Source organism: Lupinus angustifolius, chromosome LG20, assembly GCF_001865875.1.
Source record: "Lupinus angustifolius cultivar Tanjil chromosome LG20, LupAngTanjil_v1.0, whole genome shotgun sequence".
In the NCBI taxonomy this organism is placed as follows: Eukaryota; Viridiplantae; Streptophyta; class Magnoliopsida; order Fabales; family Fabaceae; genus Lupinus; species Lupinus angustifolius.
The window spans coordinates 3,230,135-3,252,735 of NC_032028.1; the positions used below are offsets into that span (position 1 = coordinate 3,230,135).

Here is a 22,601-nt window from a genome sequence, read left to right on the forward strand (position 1 = left end):
ACCCTGGTTTCCCGTATTGGATTTCTATTCTACAATTTAAGTTTCTGATGAAACCTTAATTGCATGGTTGCCTATAATTGTAATTGCATATGGATTCATAATTCTAATTGAGAAATTGAGATGGTATCCATGAGATTCTGATGACCCTAATTCAAATGTGTATGTTTTCTGTAATTCTTTATTCATACTAAAATTGGGATGAGATACTATGCTTGTGACCAGGATGTTCCCAAAGGGTATTGTATGTTTGGGCCCATGATGTTCCTATAGATACTTGTATTTTGAATTATGAATTCTTTAGTTTCATGCTGGTGTATATGCAAATCTATGAGTTTTTTATTTACTATAAAAATTCTGGATGGATATTTGAGCTTTGATAACCCTAGATATTGTAATACATGATGCAAATTTGAGATGGTATACCTGTTTGGCCCAAAATACCATTGTAATATGAGTTTTATGTCATAAATCATAATTTGAAGGAGGGAAATATGTTTTTTCTGCCTTGATGACACTCATTACAAATTTCAAACTCTAACGCATTATGAGTTCTTTTATCTCCGAACTCCAAACACATTATGAGTTATTATATATCCAATGTAAATTTAGAATGGTATGTCTGAGCCTGGTTGGCAAATGCAATTGTAATATGAATGATTTATGTGCAATCCAAAATTAGCATGGTATATTTGAGCCTATATGACCTTAAATGTAACTATAGTATGAGCTTTTTATTCAGAATGTAAATTTGGATGGGATGTTTGAGCTTGGATTAAATGCAAAGGCAAAGTAAATGATTGGAATGATATGTTTTTAGTCTTTATGGACCCTATATGGCCTGAATGTTACTGCAACAATACAAATGCTTTATTTGTAATTTCAATTCGAGTTGGTTTTCTTTTTGAGCCTAGAGAACCATAAATTTAAGAGATGTGATAAATGAAGAATGGGTTCAAGTTGAATTTTATTGTCTGAAAGCAAATGGTGTCTCTGATACTGTCTTCTATAAAGCACAGAGGCAAGGTGGTATATTTTTTTCCCGTAACAAGTAAGACACTATCAGTATTGCATCAACCACAACCCTTGTCATGGATAAAGTTATCTTCCCTCAAGCATGAACCATAGAAAAGGATATTTTTGTACTTTCATTCATTTAATCTAGAACTGGAGTAGTTTCTCTAGAAACAATATGGGAGCTGTTGGATATCCATAATAATTGATCAAAGAGGATGCATGAGCAGTCTCTTTTTTAAGTGAGGTTAATAGATGCATGTGTAGCTTTTCTACGAACTTAGGCAACCACATAACGATTCTTAATCTGGAATCTTAAATTTGGGATGGTTTAGTTGAGCTTTGGTGATGTTCCAGAAAAGTTCATCAGCTGAAAAGAGATTTTGTGATAAGCCATTGGTGATGCAGAACATGAAGTCCGAACTTGAGTCCAAGAAGGATAAGGTTGATCGATCTTCAGCTGGGACTAAATCATTGTCCATGTTGGATCATGTGACAATGAGATTCGAGGGCTTATTCCTGTGCTTGAAATCTCAGAACCTACTTCTATTTCCATTGCTTTTAAAGAACAGGGGAACTCTGTTTTTAGAAAACAGTGTTTGTCTGTGTGTGTGAAAGTGTTGGGTTGATCTTTGTGGCCTTAAAAAGTTTCAAATTTTATGAGGTGGAGTGACAGTGTTGGTTGAAATGGTGATGGGTTTTGAGTCAAAGGGAAGTTAAAGAGACACAAAGAGAAAGGGTTGAGTAAGATAATATGAATGATGGGTTTGAGAAGTCAGAAATTGTAGCTTTTGCTTTTTAGTTGTGTTGTGTGAGCTAGGCAACTTCCCACAATGGAGGAACAATTGTGTAGGGTGAGGAAGAATTGCATTGGGGTTGGATTTGACTATAGATCCTTTTCTTTAGAATCTGATATGAAAGAGTAAAGAGAAAGCAGAGTAAAGACAGGTAAAGGTGTTGAAACGGTAATACTTTATTTTAAAAGATCTGGATATTTATATAAATATGAATGAAATAAGTTAAGAAATTATAAAATCGTATTTCCCTTTATATTCCAGGAAAAAAATACAATTCAAGCCGGAGAAGGTTGAGAAAGACATTACATGCTACACAAAATTTATCCTAGAAAGAGAAGGATTTACGTGCTGTTTATTACAAAATGTTTCAGTGTATTCATGAAGGAAAAGAATATTACAAAAATGTTTCACTGAGTAAATTAAAGTGATGTAACCTTTTAGTACAAGCATCTATGGCTCATGATATTTGGATTACTATCTTATCCTCCAAGAATGGGAAACTAAAACAATTATTATGCTTTAGAAGTATGATATTTAATTTGTCAAAGGATCTGCATATGTAGTTAAATAAGTGTTGTGAGAAACGATGGCAGAGTATATTCATGAAGGAAAAGAGTATTATGCAAGTGATTGGAATGATATGTTTTTAGTCTTTCTGACCCTAAATGAAATTTCAAAATGAATTAGCATTGTGTGGCTTTGATGACCCTAAATGTTACTACAATAACACAATTGCTTTATTTGTAATTTAAATTCGAGTTGGAATGTTGGATTGCTTTTTGAGCCTGGAAGCACCATAAATTTAAGAAGTGTGATAAATAAACAGTGTCTGCAAGTGGAATTATTAATCATCTTAAAGCCAGATGATGTCTTTGATAGTGTCTTCAATAAAGCAGAGAGGCAAGGTGGTATATCGTTTTTCGCAACAAGTGATGGAGTATCAATATTGCATCAACCACAACCCTGGTAATGGATAAAGTTAACTTCCCTCAAGTGTGATCCATAGAAAATGATATTTATGCACTTCATTTCATTTAATCTAGAACTATGATGAATGTACTTCTGTTCATTTAATCTGTTCATTGAAGTTGTTGTATATTAATAGTAGTTGGTCAAATATGATGAATGAGTCGTCAATTTTTAATTAAGTCAGGTTAATGGATTCATGTGTAGTTTATCTATAAACTTAGGCAATCACATAAGGTTTCTTAATTAGGAATCTTTGATTTGGTATGGTTTCGTTGAGCTTTGGTGATGTTCTGATATACAAATGTACCAATTTTTTATTCATGATATAGAAACATATGGTAGTATGCATCTTGCTGTCCTAAATGCAAATTTATATGATTTCTTTATATATATAAAAAAAATTAGATGGATATCTGAGCTTTTGGAGACCATTCAGTTGTATAATGCAAAGTCAGATGGTATACCTATGTGGTCCACAATTCAACTGTAATAAGAGTTCTTTAATGTAAAAGTTGATAGTTTGCATCATGTCTTGATTGTCCTAACTGTGACTCCCTGTCTCCCTGAGTTCCAAATTCATTGTTATGAATTCTTTATTCACAATGTAATTTTAGAATGGTGCTATCCTATAGAAAAAGCTGTTTGAGAATTGCTAAAGCTTAAGAGTCTTTGTTTTTTAAATTATTCAAAGCTAGATACTCCCATATGGGGAGTTTATGACTTCAACAATGGGTTTACCTAGTTATGCTTGGAGGAGTTTGGTGGGCTCACGATGGATTGTGGAAATGGATTCTAGGTGGGTTATCACTTATTAGCAAATGGTGAACGTGTTTATATTTTGGAAGATTAATGGTTGCCCTGGACAAAAAGTTTTAGTTTGGAGTCTGAGGGTTCAGGGGAATAATGTTGAGAAAGTAGCAAATCTTTATGCTGTCCAGAGGCAAATCTTTATGTAAAGTTGATATCATCGAAGAGTATCCCTATCAATTTGTGATCACCTTAAAGATCAGATATTTTGGCATTTGACAAAGTCAGGTAAGTTTTCTTTGAAATCTGCATACTGGTTAGTAATGTATCTGAATCTAGCTGTTTTCCAGGTGCTTCAAATGTTACTCCAGGTCTAATTTGGAGTCAGTATTTCAAAATTGGATATGCTTGGTTGCCTGCAAAGATGAAAATTTGTCTTTGGTAGTTGCTCTCATATATACTTCCTTCAGCAATTGGGGAAATTCAATTTCTCTGTGTCCTTCTGTTAAGGTGGTCGGTAAACATGTTTGAAGAGAGATATTCAATTCTTTTTGTTAATGTCTTCTATTTCTCAGTTTTCAGTTTTAGTCTTTGAATTCTGTTTACAAATTGATTTGACGAAAGTGGTGTCTTCGTCAAGCAATTCAAAACCCTGAATTATTGAGACAATTTCTTTGGTTGTGTCGGTAATAAGATTAATAGGACCAAAATTTGCGCCTCTTTTCAATTTCTGGTCCTTTTGACATTGATTGAAACTTGAATTGATAGAGAACTCGATGAATTTGTGGTATATTCCAACTCTTTGTAAGTGCCACATATTTCTTAGTTCTCTTTCTCTCCATTTTCATTCTTCTTTGACAGAGCTAACTCACTCTGTTCCAAAACCCTAAAAATGGTATGAGGCAATTTCTTCTGTTGTGGGTTGTGCCTGTGATGGAAAATAACATTCTCAGTTATGCAAGAATGTTCTTTCTTGCTGGATTGAAAGTATGGGTGAATGATCTTGGTAGAATAGAGAGAGAAAGAGTGTGTTTTCCTTGTGGCATTTTCCGACACTTTATTAGTGCCACATGACCACATCTCTTTGGGTATCTTCTTGGAGCAAAATCCAAAATACTAAAGATGGTTTGAGGCATCTTCTTTGTGACAGTAATTGAAAAGTTGTATTCCAATAGGGTTGTTGGTATATCTATATTTACGGGCTGTAACGTTCTAAGAGGTTTATTTAATTCTTTGTTCATTATCTAAAATTTGATGGAGTTTGTGTTGGACCCTGATTCCTCGGATTAGATTTCTATTCTACAATTTAAAGTACTGATGAAACCCTAATTGTGCAGATGACTCTAAATGTAATTGCATATGGATTTATAATTCTGAATGAGAAATTGGGATGGTATCCATGATCTTTCTGTGACCCTATTCAAGTGTAATTCCTAAATGGTACAATTTGCATAATGCTTTCATGGTCGAAGCATAACATATCCATCCCAAATGGTATGTTATGCTTGAATCATGATGCTCCTAATTGGTATTGTATGCTTGGGCCCATGGTGTTCCTAAAGGTATATCTGTATTTTGGATTATGAATTCTTTAATCTCTATGATGTTTTGTATATGCAAATTGATGAGTTTTTTTAATTCTCATAATAATCATGGATGGATATTTCAGATTTGATTATCCTAAATATTGTATTACATAATACAAAGTTGAGATGGTATAATTGAACCTGTTGGCCCTAAATACTACTATAATGAGTTTTATTTCATAATGTGAAGGAAGGAAATGTGCACACTTGGTGACACTAATTGCAAATTCCAAACACAATATGAATTCTTTATATCCAATGTAATTCAGAATGGTTTGTCTCAGCCTTGATCGTAAGTGCAGTTGCAATGAATTCTTTATGTGTAAGAACTCCTTCAGAGTCTTCTTTTCCACAGATTTTGTTGTCGCAGGTTGGGTGTGAGGAATATATGATTCTTGAGGTTGATAGGGTGAATCTGGAGCATTAGAGATCATGTTTAATTTTCATGGGAACAATCTTTCCGTCTGAGAAAATCAGCTGAAGAGAGTTTTTGTGATAAGCCATGGGTGATGCAGAACACAAAGTCCGAACTCGAGTCCAAGAGGGATAAATCGATCTTCAACTGGGACTAAATCATTGTCCATGTTTCAAATCATGTGAGAATGAGATTAGAGGGCTTATTCCTGTGCTTGAATTTTCATAAAGTACTTCTATTGCCATTGCTTTTTAAAAAACAGGGGAAATCTGTTTTTAGAAAACATGAACTCTGTTTTTAGAAAATAGAGTGTGAAATATCCAGTGTGGGTTGAAATGGTGATGGGTTTGGAGTCAAAGGAAGTTAATGAGACACAAAGAGAAAGGGATGAGAGATGTGGAATGATGGGTTTTGAGAAGTCAGAAATTGCAGCTTTTGCTTTTTGGTTGTATTGTGTGAGCTGGGAGCAACTTCCCATAATGGAGGAACAATTGTGCAGGGTGAGGAAGAATGGCATTGAGGATATATATATATATATATATAGATAAAGTTTGTGAATTTTAATAATAAATACATCTAGCAATTAAAGTTCATGTTGTTGTAAAAATTGTTACATGAATGTTTATGAATAGAAATTGTATCAAGTTAGACATTTGTGAACGTAAGAACCGAGAACATTTAATTCTTATCTTGAATTTTATTTGAATTGTTACGATTAAAAATGAATATTTTAAGAATTAAGTTTTAATTAATTATAACTATTCATATATGGTTTTTTTTGATGATTTATTATTCTAACAATTTTTATGTGAGAATTATTCTCACTTCAATCACTCCATTATATATATATAATTGAGTCATCTCATAAATCTAACGAGCCAAACTGTATTGGACTTATATTCGGATTATTTATTTAACGAGTTTAATTCTTAACTTAAACTTCAACTTGTTTTAGTTCAAAACTCAAGTTTATGTAATTAAATAGTGAGTTGAGTAATTAATAATCAACTACACCTTCATCAAAGACTAATATTCAGAAACATACAAATGATTAACTCGCTATAATAAGATGCACTATATAATCCACAAACTAATTGAATACAATACATAACTACTTGTATGATAGTCTCCATTTATTTTTGTGTGCTATAGACTTCTTTGATACTAATTGTGAATAATAATAATAATAACGAAAATGAATCTATGGAATTTATTCTACCCCTTCCTATAAAGAAAGGAGCACAACAATAGCATCGAAAGGGTTCTGCCTCAACGAATCGTATGTAGAGATGTTAATGACACACATAAAGTCAATGGTATTTCATAATTAATCGATTGAGCATTGAAGATACAAAGGATTAAGACACTATACATGTCCTATATATATATAGATATCATAGAAAAATTGAGCTCAATAAGATGCATTATATGGTTTGTGATAAGAGATCTCTATGCCTTTTTTGTTGGTAATGCACGTATTTTTGAAGTGTGCCCTATTAGTGTGTTTATCATAGCTCTATGATTTGTATTGAAAGCTATGTATAATTCTTAACTTTCTGCTTTGTTTAACTAGCACAAAGTTTTGTGGCACCTTAACCCTTCTGTATATTGCCATTAATTGAACACTGATTTTCCTTGTCACATAGATATCATATAAATTTGTAGTCGGTACACTATAAAGTGGGAAGACATTCAATATAAGATTGAAACAAAGTTTGAACATTAACTCGAATCTAAACCTAAAATATTTAACGAAATTATATAATTAAAATAGATTACATTAGTTATTGATGCCTAACAATTTTCTCCATCATCTAGATCATCATGAGGAGGTGACATATTCAAATCAAAGTCCAAAATTTTTGGACCTAAAAATTGACTTGATGATGTATCTTTTTCAGTTTGGACCTCATTATTGTTGATTGCTTCCATCGTTGATCCTCTCACGATGGCATCTTGAGTAATGGCATAATATGAAAACTTTGATTCAACCATGTCCACAATATTATTCTTCTCTTTATTATGAGGTGGAACCTTTAGTTTCTTCACTAAATTATGAATATGATCATGAATTGCATCTTCTACATTCATGCTTTCAAAATTCTTCTTTATCTCACTAATTGATGCTTCCGCAATATTCTTTCTCTTACATGAAATTGTTGAAGGTTGATGATTCTTTGGTTCACCCATCATAGACTTAATATCAAGAAAGTCATTACTCCTCGAAGACATATACATAAGAATCTCAGCAGCTTGATAAACATTAGAGCTCTTTCTGCCTCTCTTACCTGTCTTTTGCCATCTTAGTAGAGAAGAAGATTTTGATATATCAATATCAGATGCAACAACTTCATCATATTCATCATCATGATCTTCTTCAAAACCAGAAGAAATGTGTTTATCATTATGATGATGAGAATGAATAGGAGGACGAACACCCCTCCAAGGCCTATCAGAATGAATTCTCATGTGCCCGAACAACGAATGACTTGAAGAAAAATTCTTCTTGCAAAGATAACAAGTGCGTTTCTTGCCATTATCACCATTGTTGTTGCTATCATCGTCACAAACATCTTTATTTTTATAGTAATTAGTACTACTACTTGCTTTTGAGAAAGTAGACTTCATTATGGCAACTTGACCAATGAGATCTTTGGTAGCTTCACCAGAAACACTATACTCAAATTAATATATAGGGAAAAGTTGATGCCAAATATAAATAGTGATATTTTCTCTAATGATAATTGATAATATTTAATCTTAATATTTTAGATATTCACTTTAAAAGATATAGATGTGTTTAGATAGATACATTAATAGTTGGAAATAAAGTCAAAGAACATGAATTATCACTTTTATATATCATGGTAGACTTTGAAGATAAAGAAAGTTACTAATTAACCTTATAACTATTAAGGGGAAATAAAGTGAAAGGAGACATGTACAATTTTTTGTTAATTATTTACGGGATAAGTATTAATACCTCCTTTTGTTACATCTATTTACCAATATATATTGCATATATTTGATATCATTTTATTAATTATCCATTTGTATTAAGTCTACATTTAAATTTAATTTGTATGGCTTTGATAAATATCATGTCTTGATTTTATCCTAAGAGATAAACAAACATATCAAATGAATTGATCTTTTACCATAAAATAAGGAATACACTAAAATATATATAAAACTTCAAATTGTCTACAATATATATCTAATATTTAAAATGAAAAATAAAATTGATATCAAGTTGGGTCTTGGGGCTAAGAAGGATTAATGCATATCCTTTCTAATTTAACCAACCTTTTTGGGCACTACTTAATTATATACAAATTATTTACCTAAACTAAGGTTGCATTGTTGTTAGTGATTAAGGAAGAAAAATTATACTTTTATTGATTCCTTAATCCTTAAATTGAATATGATAGATTTTGTTTGAGTCTATCATAGATTGGATAATTTGCTTAGTCACGTGTTTTTTCTTAACATCCTAATCACTTCTTACTTGATTTAGTTATCTTTATTTTATTTTGAAAAGCTTGGGTTCAGTTTTCTATTTTATTTTTAAAAAGTAAATTTTTTTAAAGTAACCCCAGAGGAAAATTATCTTTAAGTGCAATGCTTAAGTTTAGTATTTTAAAATCCATAGGATAATATAGCAGATAAAAATATATATATATTAACAATGTATCAAAATTTTATATTGTTACTATATTATCTATAATTCATTTTTTAATTATTATTGACTTTTAGATAAAAGTAATATAATGAATAATAAATAATACACAAATTATATATAATTTTTTATACGCAATGTATAGATATTACGCTTGTATATTTATTTGATTTATCCATGCTATTATAGTTTGAAAGGATTCCTTTAGGTACTCCATTTATCTTTTTATAAGTTATGTTTGTTAAAGCAAAATTGTTCTTACTTAATTGTTATTTTCAATATTTTAAAGATATTAATTTCTTATTTGTCATTATATTATAACCATTATTATTGTTGAGAATAGAAAAAGAATTCAAGCGTTAATGATTGAGATGAACATTAAATATAAAAAGATAACAAATTTGTTATAAAAAATTAAACATTTCCTTAATGAGTATTGAGGAAGGTTTAAAAAATACAATGAGTGAAAACATAATTTTAATAATGATAGACAAATCAAATTATATCAAGATATTAATGAATGACATCGATCTCACAAGTCCAAAATAATGTTTTTAGGTTTGATTAGAGTGGAATTTTTTTGTTAATAAAAGTTAGCACTAATTTTTAAATTTCACACTAAAATTCCTAATTTTTATGTCGTTAACTTTAAAATAAAATATTTATGAATTATTTTCAAATTATAACATTCAAAAATACTTTTGTAATCCTTTTTTTATAAAATTACTTTGGACAATTCCACGTGGATTAAAGAATATGAAAACATCATTTAAATAATTCAACAAAATATCAAACAAAAAGAGAGAAGAATATATCCACCATTAAAATAAAAGTGGAAGAATTTTATATATTGTAATTCTATTATCCATGGACATTTATGATGGTAAAGATCGATCAAATTTAATATAAATTTTATCATGCAATTTATTATATAAACAGAAGTCGTTAAAAATGATAAGATGATAAACTCAAATAATAACTATCAGATAAAGATAAACTATAAATAAAGTTAAATAAAGTAAGACTAACTAAATTATAGATAAAATAATTTTCTATCAATCTAAATATTTGTCAACATTATCTGATTCATATTGAATCCAAAAAGATAATACAAATAAATAATAAATAATAAATAATATATTAAATATATATAAATCCTTTAATTATCATTCACCATTCACCATTGACTTTGTATAAATCTTTAACATTCCATATCATCTTACATATTATAAATTATTTGAGTAAATAAAGATATTTGAAAACAGAAAATTAGAAAATAATAATTTTAGAACTAACCTAAGCATAAAATTAATGGAGCAACAACCATTAATAAAATGAAGAAACTTTGAGATGAAATGGGTTCTTTGGTAGGAAAATGGTTTCGCTACGCCGTTGCACACAAACTTCTATATTTTGTTTCTCTCACCTTCAATTTCTATGTGTTTTTATCTCTAATTCTTGATTTGGGGTTTCAAATTCACCTTTAAAAAAGGGGTTTAGTGCAATTTATGTGATCCTGGATCTTAAAAAACTTAACTTTTTTAAAGGGTGTGTTAGAATTCTATTCTAGCTTCTATCATTATGCTCTCATATTGAAATAAATGCTCTTTTCTTTTTGTTTAAGTTTTTTTTCACAAAAAGAAGTGATTATTTTGATTAGAAAACTCATGCCAAGTTATATTTGTTTGATTGGGTAGCTGGGATTTCACAAAATAGCATAAACTGAAAAAATTAGACATTGACTTATGATAGAGCAATACGATTCAATCTATGTAGCTGATCTCAGCTATTGAAATAAAGACTTGATTATTGTTGTTATTGTCTAGTTTTCATGTGTCAAAATCACTTTTGTAGAATCGCCTTTTTATGCATTAACAAACGGGCCTAGGGCTCTCTAAATAGCAGAAGCTGCAAAAAGCTGGAATTCGAGTTTTGGTATAAGCTAAAATTTTCAGCTTCTGAAAAAATCAATTTTTAAAAGCCTTAACAAAAAAACAGGCCCTAATCATTTCATGTTTTGTTTTGATTCTGGGATTTATCTTTTCTATACTATTACATTATTGTAAAGTTGAGATGCTTTATAATGGCCTTTGAACATTTACTACTTGAAAAAACCGAGACAATCGGAAGAATTTTGAAGTTATCAACTAAGTATTGCCATTTAAATTTTAAACTTCAATGTAATAGATTTGTTGTACTTGGTAGTTTAAGTTCCTACAGTTGTGCAAAAAATATTAGTTGCTAAGTATCTTGACATTAGCTCCTAAAATCGCCGAGACACCGACTTATAATTTATTTTCTGATTTAATGACATGAAACAGAACCAAAAGGGAGGTGAAATCACGGATAGAGAGGTACATCATCTTATTTGGAAGAATTTCTTTCGTGGAAAGTTGACATGTGCACTGGAACAAATTTTCGGTCCCTACTATTTCCGGAATAGGAGAAACTTTTCTTGTTCGAAAATTACCAACTCCAGATCCAAGGTAATCATGTTCAACATGAATTTTCAGTTTTGCAAATTTGTGAACTACTTATATCACATATATATTTGTTGTTATTACCTTTAATAATGTTGTCATATGACAAATCAGAAAAACGGCACATGTTTCGGATCTTGATTTCAATAATCAGTTTCGTAACTTCCACCCCCATGGCCGACATCAATACGGTCTATGGAGAATAGAAGATATAGTTCAGGCTGATGAAAGAAAACTATTTGTTTAAAGTTTGAACGTTGTTACTGTAAGAGTTTGGAACCTTGTTGAAGCTTCTACTGAGAGCATATTTAGAACTCTCAAATCGGGGGAAACATGATTCCATTTTTAATTAAAGTGAGAGGCGGTCAAGAAAAACCATAGGTGAAACGATTAGGAAAGATTTACAGATCAATGTTTTGCCAATGAACGTGATTTATGATAGAGCATTATAGCATCATTCGATCCATGTTGCTGATCCCACCTACTGGGATTCGATTTCAATTGAATATTTAGTACCAGTTTCGTAGTGGCGCTAATCAACCATCGGTTGTTTGATTTCTGGTGCTCACTTTTAGACCACAATTAATCATACATTATGTGGTAACGAATGACTTTAATAACATGAAAAGGAAACCTTCTGAGGAGAGGCTTGATGCATCATCGAAAAGTGTATTTTTGGTAGTTCTTAGTTGTGATAAATCATATCTTCCCCTTGCGAAAGTTCCATTTTAGTGTCATGTTTGGTCTTGGAAAATGTATTTTGTCATGTATCATAGCCTCTAGTGGTGAATTGCGGTTGATTTTTTTGGTTGAATAATAATTATTTGATTCATTATCTGCTTTCTGCTAACGGCCATTGGATCGAATGATGAATCATTATCGCCCTCAAACCCAAAGAATATTGTGGATTTGCTGTTGTTGTCTCACAAAGTATGTCACAACTCTGTATCATGGATTATGATTGGTCAATAGATTTGAACATCTAATTATTAATAATGAGATATGATGTTTCTCGGCCCATCATAAAACACGGCACAAGGTTGTAAGGTGTAACTACAATTTGTGGGACAACAGATCTACACTTTGTTTAGTGAACTTTGTTTTTGTTTCGGAACTACTTGGTAGTGATATACATGTTTGTTTGACATGCATGTTTTTGTGGGAGATTTAGTGGTCTTGAAGGACACTAAGAAGCCAGATAATTATCTAGTCCGAAGATTAACCGCTATTGAAGGTTACGAAATGTTTTCAACCGATGAAAAGGATGAACCCTTTGTTCTCGAGAAGGATCAATGCTGGATAGTAGCTGACAATGAAAATTTGAAAGCCAAGGTATAAGCTTCACTACTTTTCTGGTTACACAATCATTATATTTAGGTTGATGCCTCGTGACCTAGAAGCCATGAGTTCAAATTGTGGAAATAGTCTCTGCACTTACATAGGCAAGACTACATGGATTTACCATATGAGACCCCCACCAGATGTGAGTCTGGTGCACTAGGTCGTTCTTTTATCAGGAAGTAGCCTTTTTGCTTGACGGAGTAAGACTGCATGCGTATACTCTCCCTATATCCATTTAAATTTTTTACAGTTCCCTCTATCACTATGATACTATAACTATATTAATGTTGAAATCGACATTTTATAGAGAAAACCGTCATGCAATCGAGCAATGAGTTATCATTGATATGCAAGAATTTAGGAGTTTCTTATTGTAATGTCTATATAAAAGGGTAACTTCGTACTTAAAGCTCCCGCAATGCTCATGGCCCACGGAAAGGTTGGCCTACAATATGCAGCCTTACCTTGCAATCGCAAGAAGCTGATTCCATGACTCGAACAGTCGAACCTATATAGACCTTCTTGTCAAATGACAACAATGTTAACAGATGCGCCAAGTTCCCCTACACTAATAGTAATATCTATAAGCTTTGAAATTTTGTAGCGTCTTAAAGCTTTGACTAGTAGGCTTAGCTATGATATTTTCGGTATGCTTAAGACTAGTTCATTGTTTAATGCTTGAACACCAATGGCAGGAAGCAAATGATAGCAGATCATTTGGCCCAGCTAACTGACAGACATTGTCGGCAGAGCCATATATTGTATGCGAAATGTCGTAGACGACGACAAGATAGTTTTACAGCATGGCCCTGTAAAGAACAGGTGAACTAAATTTCTGAGCCTCATTTCTTATTCACAAAGTTGGATCTTGTCTTTTGATTATTGACATGTTTTACTCCTTTAGCAGTCATTTTAGCATGGAACTCGATATCGGCGAGATGTGGAAGAATCACAGTATCTAAGGAGGAGTTTGTTTGGAGACTTCTGAGTTATATCCTCTGTAGTTTTTGAAAATTGTTTGGTTAGCTTTTAAAATTCCTAGTAATAGTGTAGAATTGGTTTGGTTATTAATAATGTCACAATATCAATAATATATAAAACATTAATTTGTCATTTTTCAATGAAATTGCAGCTTTTGCTTTTTGGTTGTATTGTGTGAGCTAGGAGCAACTTCCCATAATGGACGAACAATTGTGCAGCGTGAGGAAGAATGGCATTGGGGTTGGATTATGAAAGAGTAAAGAGAAAACAGAGCAAAGACAGGTAAAGCTGTTGAAACCAATCACAAAATAGAGATGATAACAAATGATAAAAAAAATTAAAGATCTAGATTTTTATATAAAATTGAATTAAATAATTTAAGAAATTATAAAATCATATTTCTCCTTATATTTCAATATTGGAGACTCCAATACGGGAAAGAAATCCAATTCAACCTAGATAGGGTTAAGAGAGAGAGATTACATGCTACACAAAATTTATTCTAGAAAGAGAAGTATTTACATGTGTTTATGAGTATATTTGTAAGGGAAAAGAATATTGTTTTGAGGATTGGAACCCATAACATCTAAGTTGGAAAGAAATTTTGTACATGTTTAGAGTTTAGACTCTACTGAAATTAAAGTATTTATAGTTAACTTAACAACAAGAAAATGACTTTAAAAGGAGAAGCAAGTGAAGTAAAGAATAACAAAATGATAAATTAAAGTGATGTAACCTTTTAGTACAAGCATCTATGACTCATGATATTTAGATTATTATCGTATCCTCCAAGAATGGCTGACTAAAACAATTATTATGCTTTAGAAATATGATATTTAATTTGTCAAAATATCTACAGATGTAGTTAAATAATAATGTTGTGAGAAAATGATAATGGACAAGGGGTGGAAGTTGTCGAGAAATAACATTAATTTCAAATGTTTGCCCTGATAATTTTGGCATCACAGAAATACGAACCTAAATTTTACTTCTATAATCTCATTTTATGTGTTACGGTACTTACAACTTCAAATATTGAAACACAATAGTGGAACGTTGGACAAGAACAAGAAAGCTTTATTCTTATTATGTGATATATGGTATATGACTGGTTGACAGAAGGATAAAACATCGATATCTAATTATAAATATGTAGATCAACATACTTCTTCCTTGTTGGAAGAGGGTTGTCAGAATTCAATATGCATGTTGAATCAGGTTGTGGTTGGCCATGGAACGCCATTAGTGAATGCCTTTAAAGGATTTTGACGCTAAAATCAATATTTATAGGAGGAAAAATATATGTTAAAGAGAGAAAGTATGTCATATCCTTATTGGTTTTAACTACTTATAGCATATGATTATCATTGACAATTTTGGTCATGTCCATGGGGTCCGTCTGCCCGCATGTTTTTGGCTGACAGGGTATGAAAAATGTGCATATCCGCCCTAAAATGATTGCCTAACATGCTTTTTTCACCCACAAACATTTCAAATGGGCCGATAGGGAAGCCCACGAGCATAATTGAATACTACAATAAGAAACTTGATGGATCAAGTATGACAAGAGTACTTCATGTTATCATCACTTCAGTACAATGTAACAATTTCCAAAATATAATATTGACAATTAACTGCATGTCTGGTTTATGCAAAAAAAGGTGTTATGTTTTGTATTTTGGATCTCACTATTACACTGTGCATCCATGTATTCTCAAGTATGATAACATAAATATTACAATGTTTTTGCATTAAAATAAAAAATAAAAGACAATATATAATATCTTGTAATGTTCCATATTTTTTAGTTTTTCTTAATTTAGGGTGACTCGCAAGTCTATCCTGCCCATATTTAAGGTGGGCATGACATGATATTTTGTGCCCTATTTAAAAATGGATATGCACGTGCCCGCTCTAATTTTGGTGGGCATTGTGTAGACATGGACAGGCGGTTGTAATTGCTAATACTAGATGTGACACTTCTAGTTAGGAAATCTACAAGTTTGTCTAGAAAGGTTGAAGTCTTTTTCATGACTGATAGAGACATGTGATGTGATAGATACTGTGAGATGCTAACTAAAGTTTGGGTCAGGATGTATCCTCAATAAATTCAAGTGAAACATTACATATAGAAATGAGTTGAATGGTATAAAAGAGACTGCATGCTAGATGGTATATTTGTACCCATTAAAAAATATTATCTTAAAACAAAGGAATAGTTTTGGTTAGTCAGATCAAACTAGAATATATAATAAAAACTGACAAGAAAATCATCAACATGGATGCGATAACACTTTTTCTGTCTAATTTATAAAACCAATGGCAATGGATTAGTGATAATTTAACTAGTAAATCATTGAACAAGCATCAATGTCTATTTCAACCTATAAATTGCTTTCTCGTTAATAGACAACAAATTCATGAAGTAGGGCAGAGGTGAAACAAACTGGTTGTCTTACATGAACAGTCTCAATAAATAAACTATAGGAATACTTATTGAGAAACACAATGATGAACAACTGTGTGCTTTCTCTTTTGGGAAGAACGTGCTGGTGAGAAGTGAAGTATTTTCAGTTAGTTTTTTCATTCTATGAACTAGGACTTCTTCAAAGATGCAAATTGTGATACCTAATTATGATTACTATGGAAAACAAACTTCTCCCATATTTGAATGTAATTATTTAAGAAAAAAGTTCCACTTATTTCAGGAGTAAGTTTAAAAAATTTAAACCACATGTTAACAATCAATTTTAAGAAAATCTGATAGTTTGTCCGTCTCAACAAGTGTTGTTCATAAGAATCAAACTATAGACCTTGTGTATCTAGTTGGAACAATTTCAGATAGTTTGTGTATATTTTTATTGATTATTAAAATTATTATAATATCACAATATTAGGATAATAAATACTACAAAAAATTAATTTGTCTTATAATTTTAAATTTTTTTGTACTACTATAAATTTTGTATAAATAAAAGAGTTAATTACATTGACACCTCTTGAGTTTTAGTGAAATTACATAAATCACTTCTCACTTTTCTACACTTACACAAACCTCCCATAGTTTTTATACATTCATTACACTAACCACCATTGCATGAGAAATAAGTGTAATCTTTTAAATAAAAAATGTGATAAAACAAAACATGGTATATTGTGAGGAAAAATCCAAATAATATACAAATTAATGTATCTTTATTATTTTTGGTTACAAAACGCATCAACAATTCTAAAAAGATATTGTTTAAATCGCTCTTATACTATATGGTAACGAACCAAAAATAATAAAGAGGTATCGACTCATATATTATTTGGATGATCAATGTATTGAAAGTATAAAAATGAGGGAGGTTTGTGTAAGTGTAGAAAAGTGAAGGGTAGTTTGTATAATTTTACTAAAACTTAGTGGTGTCAGTGTAATTTACTCTAAATAAAATGTTAATAATTAATATTAAAGGAAGTATATAATTAAATTAATAGTCCATAGAAACATTTAAAATTGCAATAAAATTAAAGCATTTAAAATATTGGGCCACGGCCCATGTTGCGCGTATCTTTTACGTCGAATTACGCGTCATATTTACGTTGAAGCTTCAATCTTCAAACTATATATATTGCTTGTGGTCGCGTAATATTATTAGAAGGTAGGATGAGAAATGCATAACCGGAGGTAGAGAGTAAGAGAGAGAGAGTAAGAGAGAGTAAGAGAGAGAGAGTAAGAGAGAGTAAGAGAGAAAGAGTTTGTGGCTTTTTCCGATCAATTTTCTCTTTCCTCTTTCTCCATCTTCAATCTCTGTTACTGTCTCTCTTATTTCTATTTCTCAGTTTTCAGTTTTAATCTTTGAATTGTTTTCACGAAACTGGCGTCTTCGTCAAGCAATTCAAAAACCCTAAATTCTTGAGGCAACTTCTTCTTTTTGTCGGTAATGAGATTAAGAGGCCCAAAATTTGCGTCACTTTTTAATTTCTTGGTTCTTGGACAATGTTTGAAACATGAAATGACAGAGAATTCGATGAACTTGTGGTATATTCCGACCATTTGTAAGTGCCACATATTTCTTAATTCTCTTGATTTTCAATATTATTTCGGTTGTGGCTTGTGCCTGTGATAGAATAACGTTCTCAATAATGCAAGAACGCTCTTTCTTGCAAGATTGAAATAGTGGGTAACCGATCTTGGTGGAATAGAGAGAAAACGAGTGTTATTTTCCAACATCTCTCTGGGTATTTTCTTGGAGCAAAATACGAAATACTGAAGATGGTTTGAGGCATCTTCTTTTTGACAATAATTGATATATATATATATATATATGCTGATCTTATCGGATACATTGTGTGGGCTATAACATTCTAATTCAAATGACGAATAAGATTTAAAATTTAGTCGACTTTGCAAACCAAAGAGGTTTACTTAATTCTCTGTTCATTATGTGAAATTGGATGAAGTTTGTGTCTGACCCTGATTCCCTGAATAAGATTTCTATTCTACAATTTAAAATTCTGAGGATGGCTCTAGATGCAATAACATATGAACTCATAATTCTAAATGACGAATAGGGATGATATCCTTGAGGTCTTGGTGACCCTAATTCAAATGCGTATTTTTTTTGTAAGTATTCATAATATAATTTGTGATGTTATGCTATGCTTGTACCATGATGTTATGCTATGCTTGTACCACAATGTTATGCTATGCTTGTAACATTGTGTGGCTTAGATAACCCTATATGTTACTGCAACAATTCAATGTTTTATTTGTATTTTAAATTCAAGGTGGTTTGCTTTTAAGCCTGGAGGACCATAAAAAAGCTTACAGAGGTGTGATAAATGAACAATGCCTGCAAGTTGAATTCTTTATTCATTATCTGAAAGCAGATGGTGTCTTCGATGTTGTCTTCTATAAAGCACAAAGGCAAGGTGGTATATATTTTTACGCAACAAGTGAGACGTTATCAATACTGCATCAACCACAACCCATGTCATGGGTAAAGTTATCTTCCCTCAAGCTCGAATAGTTTTTCTATGAACTTTGTATATTGGAGTTGTTGGATAACATAATAGTTGGTTAAATAGGATGAAGGAGCAGTCAATTCTTTAAGTCAGGTTAAGGGATGCATGTGTAGTTTTTCTATAAACTTGGGCAAACACATAAGGATTCTTAATCTGGAATCTTAAATTTGGGATGGTTTCTTGAGCTTTGCTGATGTTCTGAAATACAATTGTACTAATTCTTCATTCATGATATAGAAACATATGGTACTATGCATCTTTCTGCCCTGAATGCAAACTTACATGATTTCTTTATTTATCACAAATTTTTTAGATGGATATCTGCCCTGGATTGTTGAATGGGGTTCTAGGTGGGTTTCTAAAATTGGGATGATATGCTATGCTTGGGACTAGGATGCTCCTAAATGGTATTGTATGCTTGGGCCCATGATGTTCCTAAAGATACTTGCATTTTGAATTATGAATTCTTTATTATGGGTGCTTCATGCTACTGTATACAACCCTAAATATTGTATGACATAATGCAAATTTGAGTTGGTATAGTTGAACCTGTTGGCCCTAAATACCACTGTAATATGAGTTTTATTTCATAATTTGAAGGAGGGCAATTTGCTTTTTTCTGCCTTGATAACGCTAATTACAAATTTCAAACTCCAAGCGCATTATGAGTTATTTTATGTCCAATGTAAATTTAGAATGGTCTGTCTGAGCCTCGATCACAAATGCAATTGTAATATGAATTCTTTATGTGCAAACCAAAATTAGCATGGTATGTTTGAGCCTATATGACCTTAAATGCAACTATAGTATGAGCTTTTTATTCAGAATGTAAATTTGGATGGGATGTTTGAGCTTGGATTAAATGCAAAGGCAAAGTAAATGATTGGAATGATATGTTTTTAGTCTTTATGGACCCTATATGGCCTGAATGTTACTGCAACAATACAAATGCTTTATTTGTAATTTCAATTCGAGTTGGTTTGCTTTTTGAGCCTAGAGAACCATAAATTTAAGAGATGTGATAAATGAACAGTGGCTTCAAGTTGAATTTTATTGGCTGAAAGCAAATGGTGTCTCTGATACTGTCTTCTATAAAGCACAGAGGCAAGGTGGTATATTTTTTCCCCGTAACAAGTGAGACACTATCAGTATTGCATCAACCACAACCCTTGTCATGGATAAAGTTATCTTCCCTCAAGCATGATCCATTGGAAAGGTTATATTTTTTTACTTTCACTCATTTAATCTTGAACTCGAGTAGTATCTCTATGAACTTAATATATTGGAGCTGTTGGATATCCATAATAGTTGGTCAAAGAGGATGCATGAGCAGTCACTTTTTTAAGTGAGGTTAATGGATGCATCTGTAGTTTTCTATGAACTTAGGCAATCACATAATGATTTTTAATTTGGAATCTTAAATTTGGGATGGTTTAGTTGAGCTTTGGTAATGTTCCAAAATACAATTGTACTAATTCATTATTCCTGATATAGAAACATATTAGTATGCATCTTGCTACCCTAAATGCAAATTTATATGATTTCTTTATTTATTATAAAATTTGTAGATGGGTAACTGAGCTTTGGAGACCTTAAATTCAGTTGTATAATGCAAAGTCGGATGGTATACTTTAACCTATATGGTCCAAAATGCAACTTAATATGAGTTCTTTGTTCATATTGTAAAAATGGATAGTTTGCATGCATGTCTTGATTATCCTAATTTTGAATACCAAATTCATTATTAAGGAATCTTTTTTTACAGTGTAATTTAAGAATTGTGTTATCAGTAGCAAAAAGCTTTTTTAGAATTGTTATTGTTGAGGAGTCTTCTTTAAATTATTCAAAGTTAGATACTTCCCATATGGGGAGTTTATGACATCAACGATGGGCTCCCAACTTAGTTATGCTTGGACAAGTTTCGTGAGCCCACGATGGATTGTGGAAGGGTTCTAGGTGGGTTATTAGTTATTGGCAATGGTGAACAAGTTAATATTTGGGGTGTTGTTGCTCAACAAAAGGATTTTAGTTTTCAGTCTGAGGATTCAGGGGAATGATGTTGAGAAAGTAGCAAAATTTTTTTGATGTTGTCCAGAGGCAATGGAATTCTGTTTTGATTGATGAAACATTCATGGAATCATGAAGCTGAAATCACTAGATTATGCCTAGAATTTGCGATTGCCTTAGGATCAGATGGATTGGCATTGGACAAAGTCGGGTAAATTTTCTTTGAAATCTACATACTTGTTAGTGATGTATCTGAATCTAGTTGTTTTGCAGGCACCACTTCAAATGCTACTCCAAGTCTAATTTGGAGTCGTTTGTGGAAGTCGGATATGCAAACAAAGGCGAACATTTTTCTTTGGAGGTTGCTCTCAAATATGCTTCCCGCTCAAAAAGGTTGATGATACCTTTAATGTCCACTATGTGGTGCAACTGAAGAAATGATTGAACCCCTTCAAGCATGATAGCCGTTCACAAAGTTGTTTTGGTTGTTCTCACCCCCTCTTTGTGGTTGAGTTGCATACAATATGTCATTCACTTCTTGGTTGACAGAATGGATGATAGATTGTCTATGCTTCAAAGTAGTTTGTGGCTGTTGGGCAATATGGAAAATCCGAAATGAAGTAGTGTTCTAAGGCAAGTAATTCCTACCAGTTGTTCTGAAATCTGAACAATTCTGTTGTTTCCATCTTGTGCGTATAGGGGAAGCAAAGTTTCCCAAAATTAAGGTTCCAGACCAAACGGTCAATCCAGATGGAAATCGTATCAAAATTAACTGTGGGTGGACGTTAATTTTTTTCCCGAGGTTTTCTTTTGTCTAATGTAGTGAAGTCATTTGATTTTGTTTGTTTGAAATCCATGTAATTATATGCTTAGAAAAGTCATTATCCCATAATGAACGCTAAATGTAAGTTAATGAATACCAGTAAAAAAAGTATGAACCCTTATTAAAATGGGTCAATTAATGGTGGCTTTGGGATCATTAATGAATACAAGTAACAAAGCTCCAACTTGCTGCACCAGCAGATGGACTTGGTTTGGGTATCGTTATCAGTGGTTTCTTTTTCTAACCTATATCTTTTGACTGAACTTGTTTGTCTTGATGGCACAATTAAAACAAAAGAAACAAAACTAAGGGATCCATTGAACAGTTGACTTATAAATATGTGTGAGCATCCAATGAGGAAAATAGAACCTCTAAAACAAGTAGTGTTGAAATGAACAAAAGCTTGTCACATGTAATTATCAACAAAAATTTGTTAAAATGGTAGAAGGGAGAAACATGATGGGAGAGAGCATGAAAGGAGGATTCCTTGTTTATTTGTCTTCTTGATCCTAAACATAGTCATATGCATGAATTATTTTTGTCTTCTTGATCCTAAACATAGTCATATGCATCAAAGGGAGGATTCCTTGTTTATTTGTCTTCAGAATGTACTTCTATTGTCATTGCATTTTAAAGAACAGGGGAACTCTGTTTTTAGAAAACAGAGAGAGAGAGTGTGAAAGTGTTGGGTTGATCTTGCCTTGAAAAGCTTCAAATTTTATGAGGTGGAATGACAATGTTGGTTGAAATGGTGA

General features: G+C 31.8%; 4 long non-coding RNA genes across 4 annotated transcripts; 3 read left to right on the top strand and 1 right to left on the bottom strand.

The window, feature by feature from the left end:
- Positions 61–21,602, top strand: LOC109336042. Its single transcript, XR_002106293.1, has 3 exons — positions 61–1,959; positions 2,070–3,968; positions 21,385–21,602. It is a non-coding gene; the product is annotated as an uncharacterized LOC109336042 (long non-coding RNA).
- On the bottom strand, positions 3,813–17,836 carry LOC109336045. The gene is made up of 2 exons (XR_002106296.1): positions 17,807–17,836; positions 3,813–4,088 (listed from the first exon to the last, which is right to left on the bottom strand). It is a non-coding gene; the product is annotated as an uncharacterized LOC109336045 (long non-coding RNA).
- Positions 12,815–14,122, top strand: LOC109336043. The gene is made up of 3 exons (XR_002106294.1): positions 12,815–13,016; positions 13,721–13,847; positions 13,933–14,122. It is a non-coding gene; the product is annotated as an uncharacterized LOC109336043 (long non-coding RNA).
- On the top strand, positions 17,853–21,278 carry LOC109336044. Its single transcript, XR_002106295.1, has 3 exons — positions 17,853–18,047; positions 18,780–19,508; positions 21,268–21,278. It is a non-coding gene; the product is annotated as an uncharacterized LOC109336044 (long non-coding RNA).